The 8598-nt window shown below is 44.3% G+C and overlaps 1 pseudogene; it reads right to left on the bottom strand.

Moving 5' to 3' along the window:
* Positions 1-2236: 2236 nt before the first annotated feature.
* Positions 2237-4049, bottom strand: LOC125528875 (annotated as a pseudogene).
* Positions 4050-8598: the final 4549 nt, after the last annotated feature.

Below are 8598 nucleotides of genomic sequence, written 5' to 3'. Positions count from 1 at the left end.
CCGTATGAACTTACCTCTCCCAATGGCATCTGATGATTCTGAAGCATAACTATATTTTATATCCCCCGCAAAAAAAAACTATATTTTATATCCCTTCTCTTAAAATATGTGGGCCTGTCAGCTCAAATGGCCTATGATCAGTGCAGCCCATTTTGCACCTTTATTTTTTTAGAATATTATTGATCTACGGATTACAAAATTGCTTCTATAATTTGAAATAATATAAATATTTGTAAAATTAAAATTAAGATATTATATAAAACTGTACTGCATTTGTTTTGGCAAAAACGGTACTACTCATAGATGACCAATTTAACATAAAAAACCGGAGCCGCTAGGTCTCGAACCATATGAGCAAAATTAACATAAAAGGGAGATGCTTGGTCTCAAACCTGCAACCAACGAATAGAACACATACCGATCTAGCAACTACACACCTTTGAAGCTCTATTGTCTAGTGTGGAGTATGGATAACAATATTTTTTGAACCAGGATGCATGTGGAGCTTAAATGGGCTGCGGATACTTCGGCCAATTTTGCACACGCTATTTTCTTTAAGATGTTTGTAAAACTTAAGTAATAAAGTTATGTTCAAATATTTGTGTGTTAAAAATATTACAAATAAAAAATATAATTATTAAATAAAAAATTATAAGCCTGAGTATTGTATAAAAAAATATCCAGTAAAACGTAAGTAATAAAAACATTTAAGATAATTTTTAAGATATTCTTAAACATATGTAATAAAATTATGTTCAAATATTGGTGTGTTAAAAATATTATACATACAAACGATGCTTTGTGAATAAAAAAATTAAGTATAAACATGTGTGCGTACTAGAGACGACTGAATATTCATATCATCGGTTTAAATTTAAAACTATGAATATTTATAGGAACATGGAACTATACAAATGTGCGTAAATGTTTTGCACAATTAAAATAATATTGTTGAATTGGAATTTCACAAGTATTTGTATTATTTTAAATTATACATACATTTTTGTAATTCATAAATATATAATTATTTTTCAAATAATACACAAACAGTTTTGAAAGGAATTTATTTTTTTGTATTTACAGTGTTTATAACATGCGAATTTTAAACATTACTTTTACTACTGAGATCATAATTTACATAAAATTTCTTAAAAAAATGGAAGTAAATGCAAAGTGCATAATGGGTTGCACTGATCATAGTTCATTAGAGCTGACAGGCCCACATGTTATAAGCGACAGAATATATAATGTAGTTATCCTCTAGGATGTTTTAAGAAAAATAGTTATCCTGTAGACTCATTGGATATCGTTAGGCATGGTGGTTACAGCGTGCACGCGTCTTTAGTTGGTGGCGGGTTCGAATCCTGCCACCTCGTCGCCTGGGTCTCACCTGGACTTGCCTGGATCTGCTCCAGGAGCTGTAGCCGGCGCTCTGGCGTTAGATAAGAATAGCTCCTGACCCGTCGGTGTACAGTGTTTTTCTGAGGGACCCGCATGTCAGTCCGATGTGGCGGACGCTTGCCGGTCAGCCCGGGCGTTTCTTTAGCACAGTAGAGACGCAAGCGCTCATACACGCGCGCATACACTCACCCCTATGAGCACCTCCGACAGACTGAGCCGGCATATCTATCTTGAAATTTACAAGTCGCCGTAGGCACCTCGTCGTCAACGGGAACGTCTTCTCTCACTGAATGCGGATCGCCGGAAATCCTGAAATAAATCCAGGAATAAATGCGAGCACCAGGATTTGAACCCTGGTGAGCTGGGGATACCACAGTTCGTCTAACCATCCAACCACAGGTTAGTTTGCGTCAGCCCGGGCGTTTAAGACCCATTTGAGGAACCCGTCTGGGTCACAATTTTTTGACCGGGTCGTCCGCTCGGACTTTTAAGGCGTCCGGCTGCAGATGCTATGAACGTTGCTCTACGCCCCATGCCAGTGTCTCAACCTTGCTGCGGTGTGGTCGTGCCGGTCCTCGCTCCTGTCCCCTTGGGGAGCTTTCCCTGCTCTCACCGGTTCCCCGTGGCTCACCGCACATTTTTAAATTCATGGATTTTTACCAATTTTGTTCATTTCATGTAATCTACTTGTAATAAATTATTTCCTCAAGGAAAGACTTGTAATGAATTATTGTTGGGCCCATCTTCTAGATGCAAAGTCGTGGTGAAATGAAATTCTTCTCGACGAAAGAATTGCTAGTATGATAAAAAGAAACAAATGGAAGAAGAGGGAGACTAAACAGGAAACGAAAAACAGAACTGAAATACAGGTAGCCAAATAGCCAAACGCCACTAATGCCACGAGTCATTTTAGCACGTTTCTATTCAATATATCTGAAAAGCAGGAAGGTAGTTACACTGCACAAGCGTCATATTACAAGATCTGTAAGATTTTTTCTAAAGTGGAAGCAAATGTTATACTAGCATATAAGATCAGATAGGCACTCGGCGTTTCTTCCTCCCGGACAAGTTAACACTTTGAGGTAGATCTTGAACAGAACTTACAACAAAGTGTTCAAACCTTGTGTAAGGGGGTATCCTTGATTCCCATGCCAACAGACTGAACTCGCCTTTTGGTCTGTTATTCGGGTTTACCAGCAGTTCTCCAAGTGTCACCGTTTCCTTTTTCATCAGATCATTATTAGTCAGTCTGTTGCTGCTATTAGTACAGTTGGTGATGCGAACTGCAGATGACCGATGCAAAGCGAAGTCGGTTATGTCCACCGGATGACCTTGTTCAAAGAGCAGATATGGATATACACCGTGCTCGGATAGGTTCTTCTGAATCACTCGTCTGGTTTTGCCCAGTACGCAAAGCCAGAATTGAACATCCAGATTCCTTCTCAACACATCCGCGAATGCATTCGTCGTGACGAGTGATCCTCCTACCTGAAATATCTTTGCAAATTCTTCCGCGATCCGCACTAGCTGCGGGTGCTCTGATGGGTCTGCACTGCCAAACGTGAGTGTCTTGAAGAGGTACCAAAACTCCTCATAGGAGAGGTGACTGAGACAAATTGGCTTCACTGTTCCAAATCTTGCTATCCTTTGAAGCTTGCTTATGATGGTCACCTTGCTTCCTTTGCTCATTCTTCTAAGAAAGGAGTAAAACTTCGCCCAATCCTCCTCAACTACATCTGAAACAAAATCAACAACCACCAAAGTGGTCCCTGATATGGTCCTCCTTCCATGCTCGATTATTCTCAAGAGACTATCTCCGTTTAAATGCAAAATAGAAGCGAAATGTGAGCGGACCCTCTCGTTGTCGCAGACATGAGCAACCAACGTTTTCTTTCCGACCGCGACGCCACCAATGATCGGGAGCACGGCCGGAAAATCACCGGGAGGGTCATGTTGCAGCAAGAAGCTCAAGAGTTGCTGCTTCTCTACGTGCCGGCCAAACGTGAAGTGGTCCGTATAAAGGTAGGCCTGCCAGACATCCGCTCACATCCACCCAGAAACACAACAAATTCTGCCATGTTTGCGACAACAATCTCCAAGCTTTTCAACGCACCATGTAACTCCGGGTGAATGGATCTGTCCTTTTCTTTAGACGCAGTTGTTCGCGGACGCTTGAAAGGGAATGACAAATATGAGACGCTGGATGAGACGCTGGATGAGTCGCTAACCTCGTCGATGATACTACTCTCAAGTAGTTGTTGGACATTGAAGGCGTCCAGTACATGATGGCCTCGGTACATGGCCTCCGAGAGCATCTTGAGCTGCATCAGCATCCCGGAGTTGGCGATGCATCGCCGATCCGCTTCCTCGACGACGGTGCCAACTCTAATCAGGAGATGCTGAAGCTTCTCCACCAACTTCTCCTCCTCTAGTTGTGTATGGCTATGGGACTGATACTTGTTCATCAGGAAGGAGATGAACCGGCTCACAAGTTCACTTGTAACCGCAGAAATGGCGACCTCCATGGCGATGGAGTTGATTGTTGACGCGAAAAGCGAGAGGGAATCTCGGCTTTCCGATGAGTTTGGTCGTGATGAGTGCAAAGGCTGCTTACTTGCCCGAATTGGCCTCTGCCACTGGACACACAAGTCTCCATCCGTGACATCAAGGGTCGCACCGCACGGCACTTTTTTCAACACTAGAGAAATCCTATTTATTAGACATGGGCACGCCAACTACGACGATTTATATCCATAGAATTCAGCTGTTCAAACACGGTCGTTCTCCCTCCGTTTAACAACATGCTTTTCTCATATGAAAATATATTAGTAGTAACATTTTATTTATACTGATTAGAGGCTATTTAGAATCACCATGATAACCAGTTAATTTAGAAAAGGCTGACATGACGATTTGGCTCCCAGGTCCTGATGCTCCTTGGATGAACTGTAAAACAACTAAAATCTGAATTTCATTTTTTTTAACGTGCAAGATGCTTGAATGCATGATACACATATCAAATTTGGTGGTGTTTGGACATTTGGGTACCTCTCAGCAAAAAATCAGGCATGTGAGAAAGTTAAAAATGCATTGTTCGGAGCTCATTTGGTCTTTTTGACCACGAGCTCCTCGAATATCATTTACCCACGAAATTCCGCACGCACCTGGCACACTCAAGCCTTGCATAGAAAAAACAGAATTTTTTAATATATGTTCGGTTTTGTATTTTACTGTTCACAGGGAGAAGATGCGCCGGGGATCAGAGATGAATTATCGTGATGATTCTTACTACTCATAGAGAGCCCTCATCTCCGTAAACTTTTTTCTATGAACATCATCAAATTTTACGGAGTTTGGCATCAAAAACTAGGGACATTTACATTTGTGCCTTTAACTCGAACCCACCACTCAAATTTACCCCTAATTTTGAAGTGTGTTCAAATTTGCCCTTCTTCCCTTAGTTCCTCTTATAAAAACCTTTTCTTGTCGTTTCCGGCGGTCAAAGCGCTTTGACCGTTTTCTTGTCGTTTTCTAGATATTGTTGCCCCTCTATGCACATGCCACTTACAGGTGGGACCTACCCGGGGAAAAGAACAAAACTCCTTCTCTCTTTCACTTACACATGAACCCCAATCAATATATATTAAAAATCAAAGTAAAAACTAGAGAAACATTTAGTGTCAGCCGGCTGATTTTCGTTGCTCCATCCGCCCACTCTTCTTCCTGACGCGTGTCCCAGTGGGATCACCGACCGCTTTCTCCTCGTAGCCTTATCTATAGTTCTCCACGGATCCTCATCTACACATTCTGCCTTGACCTTCTTCTTCCCGTGCAAACTCCATTCATTTTTTCTCCCAACACTACATCGTTGCGCTGTGTTGCCGCCCAATACACCATCATCGCGGCTGCTGCAAAACACAAGTGGCAGCAGCCACGGAGGAGCTCGACGCACGCACATCACCTTTGGAACAAGTTTCTGCAACAACAGTGTTGTTGCGGAATGGCGTCAACAAACAATAAATGTGCCAGTGCGATGCAGCAGGAGGTGTTGCAATTTTTGCAACAAGGATATTGTTACAGAAAATTAGACATGGTGCGAGGTGTGTTTGCAATTTTTGCAACAAAGTTCTTGTTGCGGAAAATTAAAGAAGAAGAAGGTTTTGCAACAGGACTTGTTACAGAAAATTAGATAAGAAAAAGTTTCGCAATAAAGGTCTTGTTGCAGAAAATTAGAGATGAGATTTCGCAACAAGAGTATTGTTGCAAGAAATTAGAAAAGTGAAATTGACGGGCAGAAATATGCTTAAATCAAGCTCCACCTTTTGTTTTAGTACTCCTTTCAAGTGAGAGCAGGGCGTGAGGTGTGTTTGCAATTTTTGCAACAAGGTTCTTGGCACAGAAAATTAAAGAAGAAGTGGTTTTGCAACAAGGGACTTGTTGCAGAAAATTAGAGAAGAGAAAATTTCGCAATCAAGGTCTTGTTGCAAGAAATTAAAGAAAATAAGGTTTCGCAACAAGAGTATTGTTGCAAGAAAATAGAAAAGAGAAATGGACGGATTCGCGACACACAATCGAACGGCTCGCGAGGCGGCAGATCTTTTTAAAAGATCTACCGGCCAACGCGTAGCACACCTAAAAACTATCTCCCTCTCTCGCAACCCCAATCTCTCTCCCTGACATTTGGTCATGGGACCCACTGTCAGGGACAACACTTGGTCATTGTGTGCCCGGCTGTGAGCGGCTGCGCTCGCCGTAGGGGGGGCGGACGATCACGAGAGGAGGCGAAAGGAAAGCTGGGCGTGGAAGGAGATCGCAGGCCCGCTGGGCGCGGCAAGCATGCTGGGCCCGAGAGGAGGGTGCGGGTCCGAGCCAGCCGGCTTCGGGCAGGGGGCTCTGGGCACGAATTTAGGAGGGAAGAGCGACGGCCGTGGCGGAGGTAGAGGCCCCCGGCGTCGTCTACAGGCAGCCCCAGGCCCGATTAACCACGCAGGTCGGAGCAGAGGCGCCAGACGGAGATCATAGACATGCTTACATTGCTCGATCTGGCCTCCGGTAACGGTGGCTACCAACGGCGTCTTCGGCAAAAGCTTTGGGCGCTCTCAGGCGTACTTCGAGCAATTAATACAGGGCACGAGGAGGCTTGGGGAGTAGGACAAATTGACCACGGGATCACCTTGATCAGGAAACGCTCGCCGGGATCGTTGGAGGGGCACTCGAGCATCGGGTCCGACGATAGTTGCGAGCGGCGGCGTTATGCCGGAACAGTGGCTTCCCCGTCCATGGCGTTGCCGTGCGCCTCCATTCGCCTCGACCTCCGCCCCTCCGCCAGACCATCAAGAGCCTTCCCCCTGGCCCTGTGGTCCTCACAAGCAGGCGCGGCCGGCGACGGCCACCGGCCGAGCCGCCAAGCCTCGCCATGACCATGTGTGGATCAGTGACCTTGAGAGTGGGTATCATGGCCTACATGTCAGGGAGAGAGAGAGGTTGTGAGAAAAAAAGTCTTTTGTTTTCATTTTTATTATTTTGGTTAGGTCCACCTGTAAGTGGACAGAGAGGGATGGGAGAGAGTCTTTTCTACACCCTTTGTCCGGAAATACTTATCGGAGGAATGGATGTATCTAGACATATCTTAGTTTTAGATACATTAATTTTTATCAATTTCTCCAACAAGTATTTCCGGACGGAGAGAGTATTTTAATTTTAAGTGTGTGAGAGAAAGGGTTTTTTCCTTTTATTTTAGAGTAGGACCCGCGTGTCAATCACATAAGGAGGAAGGGGCAACAATGTCCAAGAAAACGTCAAGAAAACAGTCAAAAACGTCAAGAAAACAGTCAAAAACCCTTTGACTGGACGAAAACGACACGAAAGGATATTTTTATAAAAAGAACTAACTGAATAGGGGCAAATTTGAATACACTTGGAAATTAGAGAGGTAAATGTGAGTAGTGGGTCCGAGTTAAGGGCACAAATATGAATGCCTCTAAAAATTAGTAAGACGCATTGCATTTTGGGGGTGAAAGGGAGTACAATTCGTCAATAGAAATTACATATAGCTTTTCTAGGGAGAGGACAACTTGAGCATCTGCACTGACTCATAACTTACTTCAAACAGATTGTGCTGTTTTTGTGTTCTTTGGGAAACAATGTAATAATCCCATAGTTTATTATGGTAATGTCGATCCTTTATTCTTAAAATGCGCAAAACAATCTCGTGATGTCACGTTCGGGAAAAGAAAATGCTATGTGTCATCTATATCTATACTACTATTAAAAGAGTAAATAAGAATTCCCCTAAAGCCACACCATAAAGTGCACACGGGATAACCCCCCACGTTCGATCAGACCCACATAATACCATCCAACTGCCCACGTCACATCACCATACTACAATCAAATCGACGGTTGAAAACAAATATTCTGTCGGCAGACTCCTTCGTCCGGGATGCTACACAACCCAACGATGGCACCTCCTGGAAACTAAACAATACCTCCACAATCAACGCCGCCACCACGCCATGAACCTGGCCTCGCCCTTGGGGTCCGCGACATCCTCATCCCGGTGGCCGTGCCATCTGAACGGAACCTCGGCCTCGCTCCGCCATCCTCGCCCCTGGTCTTCGCGCCGTCATCAACCCGGCGACCGTGCCGTCTGAACGAAACCTCGGCCTCGCCCCTGATCTCCACGCCGTCGTTGACCCGGTGGCCGTGTCGTCTGAACGAAACCTCCGTCTCACCCTGCCGTCCTCGTCCCTGATCTCCACGCCGTCGTTGACCCGGTGGCCATCCTCGACCCGGCGCGCTACCCTACCTCCGGTGGCCCGCGCCATAGTAGTAATTCCGCCCCTGCCACTGCACAGGTTAGATTATTTGAATTTGCAATCAGACATCAGACATAAGGCAAAGGAAATATCTCTTTTAATCTGACAAATCTGTAATTCGTAGTGTGAAATTTGATACTTATAGGACAATCATGATCTGCATGACAAACTAAGTTCTTCATGTAGAATTGTTCATTGTTTGACTCACAAATTGACGGCAAGGTTGAAGAAGTGTTTCACAAATAGATGCAGTGAGAAGACAATATGGCATCCTCTCAGCGTAGTGGGGTATGTACTCCCTTTCAGGACTTGACAAACAGCGGCAATTTAGGTAAATACTACTTCGACCTTGTAAATCCTGAATATTTCATTCCCTCAC

This window comes from Triticum urartu, unplaced genomic scaffold (assembly GCF_003073215.2).
Source record: "Triticum urartu cultivar G1812 unplaced genomic scaffold, Tu2.1 TuUngrouped_contig_5176, whole genome shotgun sequence".
Classification (NCBI taxonomy): Eukaryota; Viridiplantae; Streptophyta; class Magnoliopsida; order Poales; family Poaceae; genus Triticum; species Triticum urartu.
This window is presented reverse-complemented; position numbering and strand designations above follow the sequence as displayed.